Source organism: Giraffa tippelskirchi, chromosome 7, assembly GCF_054371585.1.
Source record: "Giraffa tippelskirchi isolate mGirTip1 chromosome 7, T2T-mGirTip1v1.2.pri, whole genome shotgun sequence".
Taxonomy (NCBI): Eukaryota; Metazoa; Chordata; class Mammalia; order Artiodactyla; family Giraffidae; genus Giraffa; species Giraffa tippelskirchi.
In genome coordinates this window covers 154,056,258-154,081,385 of record NC_137281.1, presented here as the reverse complement: position 1 = coordinate 154,081,385, position 25,128 = coordinate 154,056,258, and the positions used below count along the sequence as shown (strand labels likewise).

At 37.3% G+C, this 25,128-nt stretch overlaps 1 long non-coding RNA gene across 1 annotated transcript in view; it reads right to left on the bottom strand.

Moving 5' to 3' along the window:
- Positions 1–9,538: 9,538 nt before the first annotated feature.
- The window catches only part of LOC145513675 (uncharacterized), a 49,764-nt gene continuing 34,174 nt past the window's right edge, over positions 9,539–25,128 (bottom strand). Inside the window, exon 5 of the long non-coding RNA XR_014059689.1 lies at positions 9,539–10,606. This is a non-coding gene — a long non-coding RNA (uncharacterized LOC145513675). The remainder of the gene's footprint in view (positions 10,607–25,128) is intronic.

The window sequence follows — 25,128 nt, the reverse complement described above, 5'->3', positions numbered from 1 at the left end:
GTCTTCTTCATTGCAGGCAGTTTCTTTAATGCCTGAGCCACCAGTGTAGCCCAATATTTCCATTAGTAGGGCAATTTGCATCATTCAACATGCTAGTCAGCACTTGGTAATTTTTTTTTTTATTTCAGCCATATGATGAGTCTAATTGATATATTACTGATCTCATTGAGATTTTAACTTGCACTTTCCTAGTGAAGAATGATTTTGTCAAACTTTACACATACTTACTGAGTACAAAATAAACCAGAGCAAAGGTTAACAGAGTTTCATCAGAAGAATGCACTGGTAATAGCAAACACCCTTTTCGAACAACGCAAACAGATGGACATCACCAGACGGTCAATACCTAAATCACACTGATTATATTCTTTGCAGCCGAAGATGGAGAAGCTCTATACAGTCATCAAAAACAAGACTGAGGGTTGACTGTGGCTCAGATCTTGAACTTCTTATTGCAAAATTCAGACTTAAATTGAAGAAAGTAGGGAAAACCACTAGGCCAATCAGGTGTAACCTAAATCAAATTTCTTAACATTATACAGTGGAAGTGACAAATAGGTTCAAGGCAATAGATTTGATAGTGTGCCCTAAGAACTATGGACAGAGGTTTGTAACATTGTACAGGAGTCAGTGATCAAAAACATCCCCAAGAAAAGAAATGCAAGAAGGCATAACGGTTGTCTGAGGAGGCCTTACAAACAGCTGAAAAGAAGAGAAGCTAAAAGCAAAAGAGAAAAAGAAAGATATATCCATCTGAATGCAGAGTTCCAAAGAAATCAAGAAGAGATACGAAAGCCCTCTTACATGAACAATGCAAAGAAATAAAGAAAAACAATAGAATGGGAAAGACTAGAGATCTCTTCAAGAAAATCAGAGATACCAAGGGAACATTTTTACAAAGATGGGCACAGTAAATGATAGAATTGGCAAGGGCCTAACAGAAGCAGAAGATATTAGGAAGAGGTGGCAAGAATACACAGAAGAACTATCAAAAAAGTCTTAATGGCCCAGATAACCACAATGCTGTGATCACTCACCTGGAGTCAGACATCCTGGAGTGTAAAGTCAAATGGGCATGATGCCCATCGGCAGACGAATGGACAAGGAAGCTGTGGTACATATACACAATGGAATATTACTCAGCCATTAAAAAAATACATTTGAATCGGTTCTACTGAGATGGATGAAACTGGAGCCCATTATACAGAGTGAAGTAAGCCAGAAAGAAAAACAACAATACAGTATACTAATGCATATATATGGAATTTGAAAGATGGTAATGATAACCCTATATGCGAGACAGAATAAGAGACACAGATGCATAGAACAATCTTATGGACTCTGAGGGAGAAGGTGAGGGTGGGACGTTCTGGGAGAATAACATTGAAACATGTATATTATCATATGTGAAACAGAACACCGTTCCATGTTCGATGCATGAGACAAGTGCTCAGGGCCGGGGCAATGGGATGACCCAGAGGGATGGGATGGGGAGGGAGGTGGGAGGGGGGTCCAGGAGGGGGAACACATGTAAACCCATGGCTGATTCATGTCAATGTATGGCAAAAACTATTACAATATTGTAAAGTAATTAGCCCCCAACTAAAATAAATAAATTTATTAAAAAAAAAAAAAAAGGAAGCATTACTATGAACAAAGATAGTGGTGGTGATGGAATTCCAGCTGAGCTATTTCAAATCCTAAAAGATGATGCTGTTAAAGTGCTGACTCAATATGCCACCAAATTTGGAAAAGTCAGCAATAGCCACAGGACTAGAAAAGGTCAGTTTTCATTCAAATCCCCAAGAAGAGCAATGCCAAAGAATGTTCAAACTACGGCTCAATTGCAGTCATTTCACATGCTAGCAAGATAATGATCAAAATCCTTCAAGCTAGGCTTCAACAGTAGGTGAAGCAAGAACTTCCATATATACAAGCTGGATTTAGAAAAGGCAGAAGAACCAGAAATTAAATTGCCAAAATCCGTTAGATCAAAGCAAGAGAATTCCAGTAAAACACCTACTTCTGCTTCATTGACTACACTAAAGCCTTTGGGTGGATCACAACAAATTGTGGAAAATTCTTAAAGAGATGGAACTATCAGACCACCTGACCTGTCTCCTGAGGTCAAGTAGCAACAATAAGAACTGGACATGGAACGATGGATGGGTTCAAAATCAAGAAAGGAGTATGTCAAGACTGTATATTGTCACTCTGCTTATTTGACTTATATACAGAGCACATCATGGAAAATGACAGCTGGATGAAATCTCAACCTGAAATCAAGATTGTCAGTAGAAATATGAATAAGCTCAGATATGCAGATGACACCACCCTTATAGCAGAAAGCAAAGAGGAACTAAAGAGCCTCTTGATGAAAGTGAAAGAGGATAGTGAAAAAGTTGCTTAAAACTCAACATTCAGAAAACTAAGATCATGGCATCTGGTCCCATCACTTCATGGCAAATAGATTGGGAAACAATGGAAACAGTGACAGACTCTTTTTTCTGGGGCACCAAAATCACTGCAGATGGTGACTGCAGCCATGAAAGTAAAAGATGCTTGCTCTTTGGAAGAAAAGTTACAACCAACCTAGACAGCATATTAAAAAGCAGAGACATTACTTTGCCAACAAAGGTCTGACTAGTCAAAGCTATGGTTTGTCCAGTAGTCATGTATGGTTGTGAGAGTTGGACTATAAAAAAAGCTGAGCACCAAAGAAGTGATGTTTTTGAACTGTGCTATTGGAGAAGACTCTTGAGAGTCCCTTGGACTGCAAGGAGATCCAAGCAGTCCATCCTAAAGGAAATCAGTCCTGAAAATTCATTGGAAGGACTGATGCTGAAGCTGAAACTCCAATACTTTGGCCACCTGATGTGAAGAACTGACTCATTGGAAAAAGACCCTGATGCTGGGAATGATTGAAGGTGGGAGGAGAAGGGGACGACAGAGTATGAGATGGTTGGATGGCATCACTGACTCAATGGACATGAGTTTGGGTAAACTCCAGGAGTTGGTGATGGACTGGCATGCTGCAGTCCATGGTGTTGCAAAGAGTCGGACATGATTGAGGGACTCAACTGAACTAAACTGAACTGAACTGATGGAGGTGAAAGAGGAGAGTGAAAAAGCTGGCTTAAAACTCAGCATTCTAAAAACTAAGATTATGGCATCTGGATCCATTACCCCATGTCATACAGATGGGAAAAGAATAGAAACAGTGATAGATTTTATTTTCTTTGGCTCCAAAATCACTGTGGACAGTGACTTCAGCCATGAAATTAAAAGACACTTGCTCCTTGGAAGAAAAACTATGACAAAACTAGACAGCATATTAAAAAGCAGAGATGTCAATTTACTGATAAACATCCATATAGTCAAAGCTGTATTTTTTCCAGTAGTCATGTATGGATATGAGAGTTGGACTATAGAAAAAGCTGAGCGCCAAAGAATGAATGCTTTTGAACTGTGGTGTTGGAGAAAACCCTTGAGAGCCCCTTGGACTGCAAGGAGATCAAACCAGTCAATCCTAAAGGAAATTAACTCTGAAGAGTCACTGGAAGGACTTTTATTGAAGCTGAAGTTCCGATATTTTGGCCCCATGATGCAGAGACGACTCATTAGAAAAGACCCTGATGCTGGAAATGATTGAAAGCAGGAGGAGAAGAGGAGGACAGAGGATGAGATGGTTGGATGGCACCACCCTGACTCAATGGACTGAAGTTTGAACAAACTCTGGGAGATAGCGAAGGACAGGGAAGCCTGGGGTGCTGCAGGCCATGGGGTTGCAGCGTCGGGAACATCTGAGGGACCTAAGAAGAATTGATCATTCAGATATATTATTCTGTGAACTACCTATTGCACTGTTGTTGTTACCTTTTTCCTCTAAAGTATTTGTTCTTTTCTTTTTCTTTGCTGAGATTCTTTATGTATTGTATATACAAGTCCTTTGTCTGATGTATGTGCTGCAGTCATCTTTCCCTGTTTTATGTTTCCTTTATTTTCCTGGTGTATTTCCATGATGAAATCAAATTCTGGATGCTAATGACATTGGCATTAATAAGCATTTCTTTTTCTGAATAGTGCTGTCTTTAAGAATTATTTCATCATGCCATGTGATAAATATATTCTCCTATACTCTCTTCTGAGAGATTTCTAATTTTCACTATTAAATATTGTGACTAAAAGTTTTGCTATTAAATGTTGTGACTATCTATTTATAACATACCTAAACATCTGCAGAAAAGACCATTTTAGTACACAAGACTGATGAAAACTGTAAAACTTCTCCTTCATCTATAGGAAAATTGGGTGAGGATATTTTGCCAGTTACGTTCACTCACATGACAAATAAATCTCCTAGATTTAATCTCTTGCTTCTATTTTATACATATGTAAATACAAGAAGACTATAGGATGGCACATCCTATGGATTACAGGATGTGCCATAATGCAAACTAAGAAGGACAGGAGTGATTGGATCATTCAATGGGGACAGGAAATAACTTTTAGAAAAGAAAGATTGTGGTCTTAAATCAAATAAGCCATTCCACAAGATCAGCAATGGTTTCCTGCAGTAAGTAGATGGTTTGATAAGACAGAAATAAAGAAAATTATTTTTTATGTCTTTTAAAAGATACTCAGGAGTGTAGGTAGACCACAGCAATACAAGAAACCCTAAATACTGGCCTCTATTATTAGACTTATTTGCATTGTTGGGAAATCTGGAAAATGCTAATAGATGCTATTTAATGAAAATTTATGTTTAAGAAAAATCTTTAAGGAGTTTACAAATTGAAATGTTATACAAAAATCTCAAAAATAATAAAAACTAAGAGACCATGTTGAAAATTTGAATGAATCCTGACGTTTTTGAAGCTTGAGCACATTTTTGAAACTCCAAGGGAATATTATTTATACCTACAATGCTTTCAGGGGTATTTGAACAAACAAAACAGATTCAAATAGAATATTTATCTAAATTCAAGTTTCTTGCTGATACAATCAGCATTGTTATTTTTTTTCCTCAATATATCAACAGTTTAGAAGTTCAGTTATTCATATATGTCCATCCCTGGTGGCTCAGATGGTAAAAAATCTGCTTGAAATGCAGGAGATTCGGGTTCAATCCCTTGGTTGGGAAGATTGCCAAGAAGGGAATGGCTACCAACTCCAGTATTCTTGCCTGGAGAATTCCATGGACAGAGGAGCATGGCCGGCTAGAGTCCATGGGGTTGCCAAGAGTTGGACATGACTGAGTGACCAACACTACTACTGTTACTACTATTAACTGCTGTTCTCTCCATGGGGAAAAAGTGAAGAAGAAAATATGTAAAACAGTGTACAGAATGTATGGGAGTTTCAACTCATGAAACATTTTCAAACACAGGAATAGAGAAAGTGCTTGAGGCAGTGAATGCTTACCTCACCACACCATACCATGCATGCACTGTCGGACGCAGAGGATTAGGTTAAATTACCACAGCATTCCACATTAATTCTACTAGAATTAAGTTACAAGGCAGAATCCTTAAAGACCAGACAGAGGACACACAGACTGTATAAAAACAATAAAACACTCCTGACAACACAGGAGGACACAATTTTGAGCAGCTAAACCTATATAGATTCCTCCAGAGGACAGTACTAGAGTAATTAATGAAGAAAATTATGAGGACTTGTGGGCATATGTTATTAGGGTTGAGATCTGTGATGATGAACTCATAGGTTACTCAGTTAACCCAGAAGCAGAATGGTGCGGATCAAGGAATATGAACATACGAACTCTGGGGACAAATCAGTCTGTTTGGATAATAGCTTACCCAGTGATTAGTCTCATATGCATTAGTTTTCTCACATATCACATCACTGTAAAAAGACAAATGCCTAGCTGTTTGGTGAACCAGAGTATGTAAAATGCCTGAAGCATAGTCAATGGAAGAAAGCTATCATTAGGACTTGCCTTTTCATGGGTGTCTTTTGTAGCTATGAAATGGCGACAGATCCTTGAAATTTCTATATAAATGAAGAACTCTGGAGAGAAATAAAATATGTCAGGAGGCTGTCAAATCCTAGAAAAGAACACCTAGCAACTTTCAACTCAAGCGAGAGCCAGCAACCTGCCTGCCATTTGGACTAGGTCTGCGTCAAGAACTTTCAATCCAGACGCTGGCTTTCTGACAAGTGGCAGCCGCTTTATTTTCATTGCTTAGTCAACTGAAGGTTCACCACCTGTACAAATTGCAATTTTGATATTCCAGAGCTGCACTGGAATTGTTCAGCCGATTTCCATAAATTTCCTCTGGCGGTCACAATTGTTCATCCTTATCAGTCATACCCAGAGCTCCATGGAACTGTTGTGAAGCTACAGGTAAAACCCTTTCTCAGACTTCTATATCAATTCCCAGTGACCTTCAGTCTCAAAGTACCGTACAGAATGCTCTGTCTGATGTACTCATAGGCACATGGGCCTCATGAGTAATGATCAACAAGAAAGACATTTCTTTCCGTGTGAATTCCATCATTAACGGTGCTATAAATAATGGCAAACTAGGGGAAACATTTCTAATGGGAAGCACATGGACAAGGATTTTAGGTTTCCTTCCATTTCATTAGGGTGAGTTTGCTCCCAAGACATGTGTTATTGTACCTGACACTGATGGCTTTATAGGTGATTTTATTGGAGGTGGTATAGATGACTTAAACAGGCACAGATTACCGAAAAAACAAGTGACAGTGTCAAGCAGGGAAGTGATCATCATTGCTTAGGCAAGAAAATGAGAAAATGGAGGGAGTCTGGCTTCCACTTACCCATCTTCCCATACATAGGAAATGAGGGCTGAAAAAACCAGGGACGGGGTGCTGGGTGGAGTACATGGGAATAGCATACAGAAAAGGTTATTTCTTCCCCCTTGAAACTTACTTATATCTGAATATTACACAACAATGCAGTGACCAACAGGCCACTTTTCCTGAGAGAACTACGTGGAACTCCAGGAAAAAAGCAAAATGTACCAAGCCAAACTCATTGCCTGCCTCCATGCAATGGCCACCTGTTAGCATGGAATCAGGATTGATTTTTCTGGCATCTCGGCTCTCAATAATTCATAAGTAGATTCATCAGTGTACTGATCGTTGAACCATAAGTAAATATATGTGAAAGAGGTTCTCCTTGTGTAAATATAGAGCTAACCATTAAACATTTAAATTTTATCTTAATGACATAAATGAAACAAGGCAATAATTTTGTGCCTACCCAGACTTGAATAGCCAAATTGTCTTTCATGTGAATGCATTCTTTTATACTTCTCTCTTTCAAGACTTATAGATGCCCTGAGATCCATCTCATTCATGAATCATATATAAATAAAGTTACTTGGCAGTAGGTTATATACAAATCAAATAAGTTGTTTCAAAAATATAGAAATGATAAGAATAAAAGCTAGTTTTTGATAAGTATAGATGTTCATGTAAAACATTCATAATATTATGTTTCCACATACTTACACATTTAGGTGTATTTCATATTGACATAAACAAATGTAGGAGTTGTTACCATTCACATTTTACTAAAGAGTGAATATCATAAATGCCATAAATGTCATCAATTTTTACTGCAAAGGAATAGAAATTTGGAGAGATAATGAGCCCCAAATTATCTGACTGAAAAGCCCATCTTTATAACTACTTCAAACTTGGTAAGAGCCTTTTGCTAGATATTCAGAGGATTGTTGAGGCAAAACAAAACATATCTCACCAAAAAGATCTAAAATACTTGTGTTCTAATATGTTCCTTTTTCAGTTCAGTTCAGTCGTTCAGTCATATCCGACTCTTAGCAACCCAATGGACTGCAGCACGCCAGGCTTCCCTGTTCATCTCCAACTCCTGGAGTTTACTCAAACTCATGTCCATTGAGTCAGATGTCATGATCTTAGTTTTCTGAATGTTGACTTTTAAGCCAACATTTTCACTCTCCTCTTTCACTTTCATCAAGAGGCTCTTCAGTTCTTCTTCACTTTCTGCCATAAGGAGGGTGTCATCTGCATATCTGAGGTTATTGATACTTCTCCCAGCAATCTTGATTCCAGCTTGTGGTTCATCCAGCCCAGCGTTTCTCATGATGTGCTCTGCATAGAAGTTAAATAAGCAGGGTGACAATATACAGCCTTGATGTACTCCTTTCCCAGTTTGGAACCAGTCTGTTGTTCCAGTTGTTCCATGTCCAGTTCTAACTGTTGCTTCCTAACCTGCATACAGATTTCTGAGGAGGCAGGTCAGGAGGTCTGGTATTCCCATCTCTTGAAGAATTTTCCAGTTTGTTGTGATCCACACAGTCAAAGGCTTTGGCATAGTCAATAAAGCAGAAGTAGATGTTTTTTTCTGGAACTCATTTGTTTTTTCAGTGATCCAACGGATGTTGGCAATTTGATCTCTGGTTCCTCTGCCTCTTCTAAAACCAGCTTGAACATCTGGAAGTTCACAATTGACGTACTGTTGAAGCCTGGCTTGGAAAATTTTGAGCATTACTTGCTAGTGTGTGAGATGAGTGCAATTGTGCGGTACTTTGAGCATTCTTTGGCATTGCCTTTCTTTGGGATTGCAACGAAAACTGACCTTTTCCCTTTCTGTGGCCACTGCTGAGTTTTCCAAATTTGCTGGCATATTGCGTGCAGCACTTTCACAGTATCATCTTTTAGGATTTGAAATAGCTCAGCTGGAATTCCATCACCTCTACTAGCTTTGTTCATAGCGATGCTTCCAAAGGCCCACTTGACTTCACATTCCAGGATGTCTGGCTCTAGGTGAGTGATCACACCATCATGATTATATGGGTTGTGAAGATCTTTTTTGTACAGTTCTTCTGTGTATTCTTGCCACCTCTTCTTAATATCTTCTGCTTCTGTTAGGTCCATACCATATCTGTCCTTTATTGTGCCCATCTTTGCGTGAAATGTTCCCTTGGTGTCTCTAATTTTCTTGAAGAGATCTCTCATCTTTCCCATTGTATTGTTTTCCTCTATGTCTTTGCATTGATCACTGAGGAAGGCTTTCTTATCACTCCTTGCTGTTCTTTGGAACTCTTCATTCAAGTGGGTATATCTTTCCTTTTCTCCTTTGTCTTTCACTTCTCTTCTTTTCATAGCTATTTGTAAGGTCTCCTCAGACAAACATTTTGCCTTTTTGCATTTTTTTTTCTTGGGGGTGGTCTTGATCCCTGCCTCCTGTAAAATGTCACCAACCTCCATCCATAGTTTTTCAGGCACTCTGTCTCTTAGATCTAATCCCTTGAATCTATTTCTCACCTCCACTGTATAATTGTAAGGGATTTGATTTAGGTCACACCTGAATGATCTAATGGTCTTCCCTACTTTCTTCAATTTAAGTCTGAATTTGGCAATAAGGAGTTCATGATCTGTTTTCTTTTTATTCCATTTTATTAAAATCCTCTCAGTTGTCAGAAAACCTTTCTATAACTAGACACACATTAACCAAAACTATAACAGAAAATAAAAAAAAAAATTGAAAGATCTAATAGTGTTTTTCAGGCACATTATGTTGCTGCTTCATATTTTATTTCCAATAAAGAATTTGAATCACTATCTAGCTAATACAAACCATGGGAAATCTTCATTTCACTTCAAAACAAAGATCTGTACAATGCCAGGAAATTAGTGATGCTTTGGGGACTTATCTGCAGTTTATAAAGCTATCAGTTTTATTTTTTTGAGGAACAGAGAGTAAGCCTTAATATGCCAAAGATGAATTGTGTAGATATGCAATTAACATTATAATGGCAATAAAGGTACAGTTAAATTCATATTAATATATGAAATTGTAAAAAATGCTAATACACTTAATTGGCATTTAATAAGATAGCTTCAGCAAGTTAATTGGATCTCAATTTACATAGTTCATGAATGTTATCTCTTTTAATAATTAAGCCCATATCCTCAAAATACTGCTCACATAGTTTATCATGGATTATTAAGATATATACACTTTTATGTGTAAAGTGTGTTTGAATCTTCCACATGTAGTTAAACAAACATGTTTTTTTCTTATTTACTCATTCTTGTCCGTTCATGAGCAGAAATATAATCCATTAGTGTTCATCATTAGAGAAGGCAAGGGCAATCCATTCCAGTACTCTTGCCTGGAAAATCCCATGGACAGAGGAGCCTCTGTCACTTTCACTTTTCACTTTCATGCATTGGAGAAGGCAATGGCAACCCACTCCAGTGTTCTTGCCTGGAGAATCCCAGGGACGGGGGAGCCCAGTGGGCTGTTGTCTATGGTGTCACACAGAGTCAGACACAACTGGAGCGACTTAGCAGCAGCAGCAGCAGCAGTATTCATCATCACAACTGAAATCCACTTAGCTGGCAATTTATATCCTTTTTTAAAGTCTGAAGGATACATCCAAATACATTGCATAAATTCTTACCAAGTTCTTTAAAAAGACCTTGGCTTTATGTCTTTCTTTCAAGCTTAGTTAACTTACGTTCACACAGAAGACATTATCTTCTTGTTCTTTCTTTTCTTGGGGTCTTATATTGGAAAACATTATCCTTACAACTGTCCTTTAATTGTATGATCTTGTAGATGCTAGGAAAAGATCATAAAAAAAAGTTGAATCACTCATAAGTAGTTCCTTCTTCAATTTATAATTAGGTAGGGAAAATTTTTAAATACTTAAAGAGTCCTAATTTCATCAGCAACAATCTAATACAAAAAAGGAGAGTGAGGAGAGTGATATTATCTCACAAATTTGGAAAAACTGGAACCATATCTATAGTTCTATCTATTGATCTATCTCAGATCAGCTACCGGAGGCATCAAAAACAATTGCCCCAGTTATTTCAGAATATGTAGTTAATCTGAACTCAGCAGCCCACATTAAGAACAAGATGAAAAATAAACGAGCTGGCAACTCTTCAAACTTTGTCTGAAATAGACAAAGCAAAGGAGTAGAAACAAATTCTGCAAAAGAGATAATCTCCCTGAGATAATAGAATTTGATTAGGATTTGCTGATAATTTGAATTCACTAAAATATTTGTACAGAATGTTTTTTTATGAAAAAAAAATAACATTTAGAAAGCCAGACTGAAGAAATGTACTGGGCATACAATATTCTAATAAATACACTGGAAAAAAAGAGAAACAAAGAATAAAATAGACACAATGAAAAATCAAATTAATGGCATGGAAGAAAAGCTTGAAACAACTTCTGTAAAGGGATAGAGGGAAAAAAAAAAACCTGCCAAATGACTTCCTCTATAGACCCTCTCACAACTTAGCTATTTTATATTATTTCAAAGCCAGCCAGAGAATTTCTCTCATTCTTTAAATGTCTCTGACTTCAGGAAGAAGCCAATACTTTTGAAGGGATCAACACATTAGATCTGGCCCACCTGATAATCTTAGTTTTGAATAATGTAAAACCAATTGAATTAGGACCATAAACTTGTAAAATCTCTTCACTTTGACATCAAACATAGTCTAATTTTGTGTATGTAATCCATCCTATTCACAGCCCTGTCCACACTTAAGTGGAGGACATTATACAGAGCCTGCACAAAGGTGGGAAATTTGTGGACTTCAGAATTCTTCTGACTCCCAATTAAACAATGAGCAGCATGGAGGTGAATAACATTCATATTCATATAAATATTTCCATACGTGAATAAAGCCTTCACACATTTCACCTGCTTTACTACTTAATGTTGCATGAATGGTCCTGTGGACAAACTCAGGCTAGTTGATGACCTTCTAATTCTGTCGGATTGGCCTAACCTCCATGTGTACTTTTGGCTTAGAGGAAGAAAACACATTGATTTCCCCTAAAATACTAGTTACATTTTCTTATAGCCCCTTGTCATTTATTGCATAAACAGTAACACAAATTGCTCACTCCGATCTCACCTCTTGATCTTCTTTTTCCATTTAAAGATTATAATAACATTATGGTTTTTTGATAATTGACAGAAAAATTTCTCTCTTTTTATATCTCTTTAATAGTATGTGTTAGGATTTTATGAAACCAAGTAGATTTTTCACACAATTGCAAACATTAGTGTCTTGTTAAATCTCTACAACCAATAAAAAAAAAAAAAAAATGTCCCTTTGCCTGAGGGAACAAATTTCTACACTCAAATAAGGTTTTCTTCCCTTCTGACCTGGCTGCACTATCCTTTGACTTAACATTATCCTCAAGTATCTTGCATCTTGCATACTGAAGCACAAAAAATTTTATTGCATGCACCTGAGATAAAAACTATCAAAAACTTAACATAAGTCATTTGAGTAATATATACTGTAAAAATTTATTTGTTTTCAAACAATTGTCCTCTTTTTCCCAAAGAAGAAGATTTGTTTCTCTCAGTAACTCTAACTCCACTCCACATTGTGATATTTTGCATTTTTGGAGTCTTCCACCTACTTCTCTTACTGAGATCTGGTAAGGCAACTTCAGTATAAAATCAGCCTTTAATCAGCCAGGAAAAGTTTACTGTCCCCACAGCTTCTTTGGCTTATGGTTGGTTGGGAGGTAAGGTGAGCTCATTCATTAGGGAAGTCACCCCATGACTTCCTGTTGCTTATAATTAACTTGTTTAAGAGTAACATTTTTAGTGATTTGCAATGATTACAAATTTTGAAGTGATTACCAATCTCCAGAGAAAAACTAATTCTAATGAAGATTTGATTTTCATCGTACCTTTTTTTTTTCTTCAATGTCTCTGCTATCCTAATATTTTATACCAAGATGAAATCTAAGAGGAGAATATTTTCATGAATGGTCTGGTGATATTTAAGACCTGGAATAAAACAGTCAAGTGTCCAAGCCAGCAAGAAGGGAAGAAAAGAGGTGGGAGATAAAGATGACAGCAAATTCTGATTAGATTCAGATGATTTTCTAAATGTTGCTGAAAGAATGAAAAACAACAAAAAAAAAGTCCAAACAACGGCAAAGAAAGTATTGCTCAACAGGAACACCAATCTTAACATAAGAAACTAATCTGACAAACATTAAAGGGGATACATGTTCAACATTTTAAAGTTTTTTAATGTTTTTAATTTCAAATCAGAAAAAAATACTGTATTATTTACATTTTCTTAATGATCTATTCTTAATGTCTAGATGGATTTATTTTGGGCACAAAAATAATTTCTTTGGTTCTGGCTTATTTAATGTCCTTTCCAACTTTTCTAGATCTAAGTCTGCTTCCTCATGCCTATTTTGGTAAAGAGAACTCCTCTGCATTTGGTGGGAATTCAACCTCTTGAAACAATGCTTAGTTATAAAACAATGAGATAGTTCTTTGTGAAATAAAAAAAAATATGATGTGATATAATAACTGAGTAAAATGCATTTTCAAACTTGGAAAGACCACAAAAAAATAAACATTAAACAATACAAAATTAATGTATACAGAAGAATATTGCTAATTTTTCCTCTCTAATCTCACTATAACAGTCATTCATTAAGAATACTATAAAGAGAGTAAAATTTCCACATAAATATGATCATTAATTCTTGTAATCCAAAAGTGACCACCTGAGAAATTTAATATAAAAACATTGAAAATTTTCTTTAGCTGTTGTTACTATTCATCTAGCTCTTGAACCAACAGCATCGGTATCATCTGGAAGTTTGTGGGAAATGCTCAAACTCTGACCTTACCTCAGATTTACTAAATTAGAATTAGCCTTGGACAGCAAAAAAAAAAAAAAAAAATCTGCCTGCAATGCAGGAGAACTGGTTCGATCCCTGGGTTGGGAAGATCCCCTGGAGAAAAGAATGGCAACCCACTTTAGTATTCTTGCCCCAAGAATTCCCTGGACAGAGGAGCCTGGTGGACTGCACCCCGTGGGGTCACAAAGAGATGGACTTGACTGAGTGACTTTCACATACAAACCAATTAGAATTGCATCTCAAAAAATCCTCAGATAATTGACACGTATGTTAAAATCAGTAGATAGAAAACAGAAACTGAACAATACTAACTTGATTTTAATTAAAATACAAAGAGCTTAACTCTTATAAAATTTACTTCTTATCAATGGTATGTAGAAATTTGCCCAATGATAAATATGTGTTAGAAACCCAAATAATAACTGCTGACAGTTGACTGAAAATGCTTGTCAAGATGATCTGTTCACTCTATCCATTGAACTGTGCATTTTATGTTTCTATAACTTTTTAAATAGTAATATTATTCTTCTTTACTGTGGAAAGTAGTGCTTAGAGAATTAATGTAGAATATAAATATATATAAATATTTATTCCTCATTATAACCACTTCTGGAGCCTGATATAGGAAACTTTGACTCCTTTCCAGTCTTGGGCATCTACAATAAAATTTATGTTCATGTATCACACGGTGTCACAGTCCAGAGACCAAAGCTAGGGCAAATCTTGTATCAAGTGCCAGTGTGTAAGAATGCCTACTGATACCAAAGATAATCTTTTGTAGTTTCCTCAAATGAGAAATTGAGTTTAGTTTTCTTTATAATAAATCATTTAATTTGATTTGTTTTACATGTCTTAAAATGGAGCAAGCATTTGACTTTTTAGCCGTCATATGACTTTACATTTAGTTACTTTAATTAAGAAGATCATATTCATTTAAGGAATATAATATTTGAAGGAAAATTGTTCAATTTAATGATGTTCAAGCCTTACAGGATCCAGCCTGGGGAGTACTGAGTTTCAACTTCCAAAAGTTACATTAGCCTATTTCCTGACAGTTCAGTATACATCTAACATATAATCCCAGTACCTTTCTACACAGTCTCCCACATCTTTTAAAATGTTTTGAATAAAAAGATTTCTGGCAAGTACAATCTTTTGCATGATTGACATCTAAGGATAGTTATGTATAACAACATACATCTCAAATTAAACACTGATTACAGTAATAACATTCACATATTATAATAGGTATTCAACCTCATTTTCTGTCTCCGTTGATGAGGGAACCGTTGAGGGACTGTTCCCTCATCAACTACATTTACTTTAGTCTTACCAGGTATTACTTGTGAAACTGACATGCTAGCTATTTTCTCACAGGACAATAGAATTTCTGAGATGAAAGAAGCTTTTTTAAAAATCTAGGCAAATACTTCTAGCCTATATGAGGAAATTGAGATTTGGAGACAAAAATTGAATGGCCTATGCCATATACATTGTTTGGAGCTGAACTGGAACTAAAAAAACAACCACCTACAGATGAATATGATGCCATTAAAACTGCATATGTAAAGCTTTTATTATAAATAATTTGATGGTTGGATTTCCCCTAATTAAGAACATCTCAAGTTTCCCATTATTATCAATCCTGACTGAAAGTGGCAGCCAAGGCGATTCTCTGTGACCATCTCAACCAAACAATCTGGAAGTAGATGACAGCAATTTTGATAAAAAGGATTACAGAATGGCAGAGACAGAAAGACACACAGTAATCTTCCTTCACAGATCCATGATAAACTAAATGCAATTACTAAAAAAAAAATAAAAATAAAAGGGCCTGGAAGCAAATGACAAATTGAGAGCCATTTATTCCAGACAGATGACTGAAGTGCAGTTAAGAATGATTCAAGTCTGTAGACTTTTAGCCTGTGGCTACTCCATGCTTTCTCTATACCTTCCCCATCAACCTCCACATAGGCCAAATAGTGTTGAAAACCAAGAGTTTTCTGCGGGAAAGAGCTGTTTGAAACTGGAGAGGAGCTGAAAGACAGCATGCCCTGGGTCTTAGAAACCACGGCAATGCCAATGGGGAATGAATGGAGGAGGCCAGCGCTGCTTCTGTGGTCAGGCTGCAGACTTGACTTGGAAAGATGGAAGCTGGCAGACTAGTCTGAAATTGACCAGGGCATTCAATGAGCCAGGCATACTGTGTCAGCTACACCCTCATCTGTGATCTCTAGCCAACATCTTTTTGTTTGTTTGTTTTAAATAGATGTTTATTTTATTCACTGCCTTGTGTACAATGTTACACCCGTCTGTCCGTAGTTCTTCAGGCACTCTGTCTACCAGCTATAATCCCCTGAATCTATTTGTCACCTCCATTGTATAATCATAGGGGATTTGACTTAGGTCATACTTGGATGGTCTAGTGGTTTTCTCTACTTTCTTCAATTTAAGCCTGAATTTTGGAATAAGGAGCTCATGATCTGAGCCACAGTCAGCTTCAGGTCTTAATTACTCTTTTTAGATGATCCACGAATGTATTTAAAGAATAAATATTTTTGTCTACTTTTATAAGGATCTAAATCTCTTTTATTTATTTATTATTTATTTTAAAAATTTTATTAGAGTATAGTCGCTTTATAATATTGTGTTAGTTTCTACTCTATGTCAAAGTAAATCTGTTATATGTATACCTATATTCCCTCTTTTTTTTTTGGATTTCTTTCCCATTTAGCTCCCCACAGAGCACTGAGTGGAGTTCTCTGTGCAATACAGTTGAGTTGAGTTCAGTCCCTCAGTCGTGTCCGACTCTTTGCGACCCCATGGACTGCAGCACGCCAGGCCTCCCTGTCCATCTCCAACTCCTGGAGTTTTCCCAAACTCATGTCCATTGAGTCAGTGATGCCATACAACCATCTCATCCTCTGCTGTCCCCTTCTCCTCCCACCTTCAATCTTTCCCAGCATCAGGATCTTTTCAAATGAGTCAGCTCTTTGCATCAGGTGGCCAAAGTATTGGAGTTTCAGCTTCAACATCAGTCTTTCCAATGAACACTCAGGACTGAATTCCTTTAGGATGGACTGGTTGGATCTCCTTGTAGTCCAAGGGACTCTCAAAAGTCTTCTAGAACACCACAGTTCAAAAGCATCGATTCTTTGGCACTCAGCTTTCTTTATAGTCCAACTCTCACATCCATACTAAATTTTGATTACAAAGATAAAATGATATATATAAGACCCTTAGATTTGTGTCTGATAAACATTTTAGGGATTATTAAAGTAAATATTAAGATAATGAAGAAATGCTGCTCATAAATCTATGGAATATGGCAATTGTAGACTCAAAACTAAAGGGTCCATTCTTTAAACCAGAATCTACAGTCACTTAACTTGTGGATTTTAAAATTTTATCGTTTTTCGTTCTTTCATATGGCCTTTTAAGATGTCATCATTCTATAGTCATTAGAATTTCTACTGCTTAAATTGTTTGGTTATAATGTCATCTGAGATCACATCAGATGGAAGAGGGTAGAGCATTAGAAAGGAAATCATATTTTGAAGGTACTGACTACTGACTCTTCCAGAAAGCTCGTTTATTAGGTCTATGGTAGTAAGGGAGAACACCTGGCAGAGACTTGCTAGTGTCTCAAAGGTGAAAAAAAGCTAGCAAAAGGTGTTTAATAGGGTTTTTAAATCTGTGCCGAATGATTTTAATATGTGTCTTGGAAAGTAGGGAAATGGTTGAGATTGAGTAGTATTTATCAGTGGGAAAAGTAGAAAGAGTCTTGAAAAGCAATCTGTGATGTTAAAAAAAAAAGTTGTTAGTCATATAGTATTAAATGATAAACTGATTTAGTGGACTCAGTCTAATCTTTCAGAAGCAGATATTTCCTGGATCAAGCAGTTAAGTTAGTTTTTCTTGGTCAAAATATGGTTTAGAACATAACAAGGGAAGTATGCCTGATCCTAGAACTGTTTATCCCAGTTCAGTTCAGTCGCTCAGTCATTTCCGACTCTTTGCAACCCTGTGGACTGCAGCAAGCCAGGCATTCCTGTCCACCACCAACTCCTGGAGTTTACTCAAACTCATACCCATTGAGTCAATGATGCCATCCAACCATCTCATCCTCTGTCGTCCCCTTCTCCTCCTGCCTTCAATCTTTCCCAACATCAGGGTCTTTTCAACTGAGTCAGCTCTTCGCATCAGGTGGCTAAATATTGGAGTTTCAGCTTCAACATCAGTCCTTCCAATGAATATTCACGACTGATTTCCTTTAGGATGGACTGGTTGTATATCTTTGCAGTTCAAGGGACTCTCACCACAGTTGAAAAGCATCAATTCTTTGCTGCTCAGCTTTCTTTATAGTCCAACTCTCACATCCACACATGACTACTGGAAAAACCATAGCCTTGACTAGACGGACCTTTGTTGGCAAAAGAATGTCTCTGCTTTTTAATATGATGTCAAGTTTGGTCATAACTTTTCTTCCAAGGAGTAAGTGTCTTTTAATTTCATTGCAGTCACCATCTGCAGTGATTTTGGAGCACCCCCTCCAAAAAAATATTAAAGTCAGCCACTGTTTCCATTGTTTCTCCATCTATTTGCCATGAAGTGATGGGACCAGATACCATGATCTTTGTTTTCTGAATGTTGAGTTTTAAGCCAACTTTTTCACTCTCCTCTTTCACTTTCATCAAGAGGCTCTTTAGTTCCTCTTCACTTTCTGCCATAAGGGTGGTGTCATCTGCATATCTGAGGTTATTGATATTTCTCCCGGCAATCTTGATTCCAGCTTGTGCTTCTTCCAGCCCAGTGTTTCTCATGATGTACTCTGCATATAAGTGAATATTTCATTCTCAAAGGGAAGCATGTAATCTTGAGAACGAGGCAGAGAAAGCATCCACCTGGGATAAATCCACAATAGCCATATAGAATGGGCATTGTGCAAAGCACAGTCCACTTAACTATCAGTGGGGGTCCCTATGCTGGAGAGCTAGAGAAGGTCCAAGGGTACAAATTCCTGTGGACATGTAGTGAAGAATGGAAGGGCCAAAAATTGAGACAACAGTAAACTGAAAGAGTCCATGTGAAGCAGGTTCATTAGGAAAACAGGTCCTGAAGTGATCACCAGCAACCACTTGAAAGAAGAGGAATTGGCCACGTAAGGGAGAAAAATAAACTCAGATCTTTTTCCATAAAATCGCTTGTCAAAATTAGTCTCCACTTTTATGAACACCTACTGAAGTTAGTCTTGACATCATTTATCAGGAAATTAATCATGCTAAATGCCATGAAAGTGAAAGTCACTCAGTCGTGTCTTTTTGCGACCCCATGGACTATACAGTCCATGGAATTCTCCAAGACAGAATACTGGAGTGGACAGCTTTTCCCTTCTCTAGGGGATCTCCCCAACCCAGGGATCAAACCCAGGTCTCCCACATTGCAGGCAGATTACCATAGCCTTAAGATAAAATCATAACACTTTTTAAGGTTTTATATATTTTTACTTAAGTTTCAGTATCTTTAGAATAAATTTATATTACAAGAACTATGTTATATTTTTGTCTATATAACTATATTTTTGTTATATTATGTCCAATAGAATTTAGCAATGTTTTCTATAGAGCATGTACTAAATATTGATCAGTAGATGGGAAACTAAGAAATTTTCACACACACACAAACACACAAATACATACACCCAAACACACACATGGTGGGGATGCATGAGTTTCTACTGTGCTTCTTTGCCAGTATAGAAGATCTAAGCGTCCATCTCTCCCCGAAAGAGAGTCCACTCATCATGACTGCTCTCAATAAGAAAGGACATTGTCACATAAGTTGCAGAACCCAAATCTGAAACTGAGTTGGGTATGTCAAAGACATTGCTTGCTCTGTTTTCATTGTAAGAACTTCATATAAGTCAATTTCAGTGTTGGGAGAAAACTACAACATAAGAAATTAATCAATCTCACTGTAAGACAGAATTACTACACCTGAGCAAAATCAAGTATCATTTGATGCAAAGATTCTTTGCCCATTTCCAGAAGTTTCACTTATTTAAAGATAGTTACATGCCAATTATTAGGAAATGAGGACATTTTAAATGGGGGAAGACATAAACAATTCTTTCATTAGAAAGTCTTGAAATAAAGCACAGGTATGATATGTTGCTTCAGTCGTGTCCAATTCTTAGAGACCTTATAGACTGTAGCCTGCCAGGCTCCTCTGTCCATGGGATTCTCCAGACAAGTATACTGGAGTAGGTTGCCATTTCCTTCTCCAGGGGATCTTCCCAAATCAGGGATTGAACCTGAGTCTCTTATGTTTCCTTCATTGGCAGGCAGGCTTTTTATCACAAATGCCAACTGGAAAGCCTCTTGGAATAAAGTAGTTTTTATAATTAATTGGATCTAGTTGCTCAATTAGCTAAATTGGCATTTTTCTTTTTTTTACTCATTTAGGTGGTCTAGAATACTGAAGGTCAAAGGTGCACTAAATATAAATCTTAACCTGAATTAAAACATAGCATAATACAGACCATGCTTATTACTTTGCTATTTATCCAGCAGCTATAATGCACTTGTTGATTCTGTCCTCAGTGAAATGGTAATGTAAATATTTTATAACCTATTTTCTTTCTTTAGGGAAATCAGTGAAGTGCCTGTAGGAGAAGACAGGCATGTAGAAACTCTAGAGAACAACAGCATAAATTAATTTTAAATAATTTTAATAATGGTTGTAGATAAAGTGATTAGTCTTTGAAATGAGAAATTCAAGATAGAAAAGTAGCAAGATCATAAGGAAAAGGAAAGGCAGTACTAAAACCTGAAGCTCAGAAAGTTGTAGGTTCAAGGATTTATCACTTTTGGGTGAATTTGGACAAATTTTATGTAAGTCCTCTGAGTCTCAGCATTCCTTATCTTCAAAAGAAAACTGTTTTCTACCAAACCAAAGATGGAAAAGCTATATAAGTCACATACAATGTTATATATGGTACCTAGTACATAGTAGAAACTCAAGAAAAAGTAACAATTATTTAATTACTTATTGAACTCATACTGTGTTAGTGGACTAAACACACTTTAAATGCTTTATCATTTCCTTTTAATTATTGGAGAGTGGTTTCCTATGAGATAGGCATCCTCAATTTACAGATTAGAAAACAGAAACAAAGGAATAGTCATGATGACATAACATCACACATCCAGAAAGAAGCTTTCTTCTAAAAATGGAAGAAGCATTTTTTAAACACAGCGTTTCTTTCTCATTCAAGATCTTGCATTCTTAACTACCAGTCAGCAGCGCCTCTTATTATCATTGCTAAATGAATGGTTGAACCAACTCATAGATGAATATCTACTTACTACATCCTAATACAAGCAAGAAACTGTAGCTTTCCCCATCCAATCTTCAAAGCACAAATAGGTAACTGTGAAATGTATCACACTTTTCATCTTTCATTTTGATGGAACTCATTTCTCAGATTCTGTCTTGCCACATGCCAGCTATCACAAGTTCATCCTACTCTTTTCCTTTTATCTGTCCATTACATATTTGTGACTTATCTTTGTAATTTCTTTGGAGCCTGAAGTCTCATTTTCACTCTATTTGGGTCTTTGGGTTCTAACAATTGTGAAGATCTGAAGACATCTGTAGTATTGAATAATTCAAATCATTATATTTTCTAAATCCAATTTCGCTTTAGTAGAAAAACAAAACAGGAGTTTGCAGACTCATTTCTACTTTACAACCAAATTTTGAATTATTTGCTCAGAAAAAGTTGTATCTGACTGATCAACAAAATATGTAAGCATTATTCTTTTTAAGGAATACTGACAGGTTAATAATCTACTTGTCAGGTTCTATTAACATTCTCCTAACCTGAACTTTCATCCATCCGTGAATCTTCAGAGGACTAAATGGCATTATAATTCTGTAAGCGGCTGAGATTGAGGGTCTTTTAAAATTTGAACTTGGAAAGGTCATCCTCAGTAAAATACTTAAGATTTTAGGAATATTAACAACAACACTTATTTTCTTATGACTAGAATATTTACGGTAGATTTTCTATATCCTTTTTTAAATACAAATTATAAGACTGTGTGGGGAAAAAAAAATATTTACAAGTACATCTGAGAACCAGATAGAGTTTTAGGTGCTTTACAGGTTCCCTTTCCAGGAGGTGCTAGTGGCAAAGAACCTGACTGCCAGTGCAGGGGATGTAAAAGACGTGAGTTTGAACCCCAGGTCAGGAAGATACCCTAGAGTAGGAAATGGCAACTCATTCCAGTACTCTTGCCTGGAAAATCCCATGGACAGAGGAGCCTGGTAGGCTGCAGCCCATGGGGTCGCAAAGAGTTGGACACGACTGAGCGACTTCACTTTCACTTTTCACTTTCATGCATTGGAGAAGGAAATGGCAACCCACTCTAGCGTTCTTGCCTGGAGAATCCCAGGGACGGGGGAGCCTGGTGGGCTGCCGTCTATGGGGTAGCACAGAGTTGGACACGACTGAAGCGACTTAGCAGCAGCAGCAACCGGTATTCTTGCCTGGAAAATTCCAGGGACAGAGGAGCCCGGCAGGCTACAGTCCACAGGTTCACAAAGAGGTGGACATGACTGAAGCCACTTAGCACACACACACAAACGTTTCACTTAATTCTCAGCAATGTCCTCCAAGGTAGATCTTACTTCCCACTGTACAGAAGAGAAAATGGAGACTCACAGGGATTAAGTAACAATTATTAATTTGTAGAGCTGTGACTGACTTGGCTTCCATGGGATTTTTACGCCTGAGTTTCCATTTCACCTCCCCTCATATTATCAATACAGGGAATTTTAAATTGTTCTCTTTGCTAACAGGTAGTTCTTCAATCAAAGTTAGGCAGAGAATTCACCCAGAAAGTTTTCAAAAGTGGATGAGGCAGATTCTAACATAAATAGTATATTTATGTTCAGAATTAAACTTAATCGCTTATGATTCTGATTTTTGCCATGGACATCACCTACCATAGCACCAGGTGCCACTTAAGGAGAAGTGCTGACTTCAAAAACTGCCAGGTAGAATCCACAAATATGCATGTACCAGAAGTAAAAATTAAACCATTTCTATAAGTTGATGTTTGGCCTTCTTTCTATTCTGTTACCTTTTTAACTTTCTCGCTGCACCAGTTTTAACACACCTGACAGTACTTAAATGTTGATGTGAAAGTCACTCAGTGGTGTCCTGCTCTCTGTGACCTCATGAACTATACATACAGTCCATGTAACTCTCCAGGCCCAGAACACTGGAGTGGGTAGCCTTTCCCCTCTCCAGGGGAATCTTCCCAAACCAGGGATTGAACCCAGGTCTCCTGTATTGTGAGCGGATTCTTTTCCAGCTGAGCCACAGAGGAAACCCAAGAATAGTGGAGTGGGTAGCCTATCCCTTCTCCAGCGGATCTTCATGACCTAGGAATCGAACCAGCATCTCCTTCATTGCAGGCAGATTCTTTACCAACTGAGCTATCAGGGAAGCCCAATTAAATGTTAGGCAGCTGAGGAAAAGGCACCTTTGAGAGAAGTCAACAGGGCCATGATTATCTAGATGATTTGACTATCCAGAAGAGAAATCAGCCAATGTTTAGGGCAAAAACTCATCCAGATATTTTCTCCCTTATTTAGCAGGCCTTCCAAAATATTTACATAATTGAATCGTACTATAGAATCAAAGGGCTTCTTCAACGGTTCAACGGTAAAGAAGCCACCTGCAATGCAGACAAAGCAGGAGATGCGGGTTCAGTCCCTGGGTATGGAAGATCCCCTAGAGGAGGAAATGGCAACCCACTCCAGTATTCTTGCCTAAAATAATCCCATGGTCAGAGAAGCGTGGTAGGCTACAATCCAAAGAGTCGCAAAGAGTGTCAGGACTGAGTGGCTAAGCTTGCACAGGTAGAATCGAAAACCCAGTGACCTGAGGCGGTGCTTGGTGCTGCAGAGTGTGGGGCCCACTGCTAGTTGCTCCTTAAACAGGATGTCCTGTTTCCTTGTGAATCTCTTATTCACCTGTGTCAGGAGGAGGCCTACCTGGACAGAAGTATACAGTCAGATCTCCTGAGCATCAGGAGTACTTGGCTTCAAGCCAGACTAGTAATTTAGAAACAGGTTTTATTGGACCAATTAGCATTGCTAATTGATTTTTTTGTTTTTGCAATTTCTTCAGCAAAAAAAAATTCATCAGGGTTCATTTTGAAAATGAGGTAACTGCCTTCTGAAACATTGCCAGCTTGCAGAAAATAAAGTCAATATCAGTTCATTAGCAAATTAATGGGACTCTGACTTCATTGTAAATAGAGTGCCTGTAATTGGGCATACTGAACAGTCATGCTGGAAATGGCAGGTGAAGATGTTAAAAAAAAAAAGTTACATCCACTAATGAAGACCAACTTCAGTCAAATGTTTAAGATTTTACTGGAATATAACAACAACAGAAATAGACGAAATTTGCTTGGGAGGTTTTCAGTACAGCATTTCTCAGCAATTAGGTGTCTTGACAAGGAATACATAAGTATTTCTCAACAAACGCATTTACGGTGACATCCTTCAAGAATATTCAGTAAAACAGAATTGAAGCCAGACCTGCAGCAGAATTCACGACCTTGAGTTTGGAGCAGTTTCCTGGAAGAGACCTCTAAAGAAGTGACTTACAAATCATTAGTTGAGGCTTTGTGGTTTAATGGTAGAGCATAGAATACTTCTTAGCTACATGAACTGGACAATATTATTTAATCTTTGCATGGTCAAGAAACCAACTCTGGCTAAATTAATCTAAAAAGACTTTATTTGAAGTGTACAAGAAATTCATAGAATAAAAACTTAGGAAGACAAATGTGTTTAGAAGAGGCAGGAGAGAGGAAGTGATCTACGTTCTTGACACTAAGAGTCACAATTCCTGTCCAGAGGCCACTAGAAATGATTATTCCAATTATCTTTTCCCCTCTGGCCCACTCCCCTGTTCCTGGTTCTACTGGCGGTTTTGGCAAGCTGGAAAATTCTGTTTCACTTGCTTATGTGACATACCTCTTCCCTGATGTGGCAGTCAGAACAAAATCAGCTGAAAAAAGTCACCAGAGACCCTTCAGATTTTGGTGGTAAGCCTACCACAAAAAGGATTCCCCAAAAGGAAATTGGATACTGCTAAAAAGAGAAAAGAAAGTGGGTGCCATCTCTGCTAACCCATCTCTCCAATACCTAGTGTTCATTAGAAGAGCTAATTTTTATCTCGTTTACTTTTTCTTACAACTCTGTAAAGAGGAAAGATTCTACTCAAGAGAAAACAGAGACTCGGGAAGATTAAGTTGCTTCTTCCCAGTCACAAACGTAGAAAACAACCCTGGAATTAAACTGGTGTAATTAGTTTCCTGATTCTATGATTCTAAATGCTAAGAATT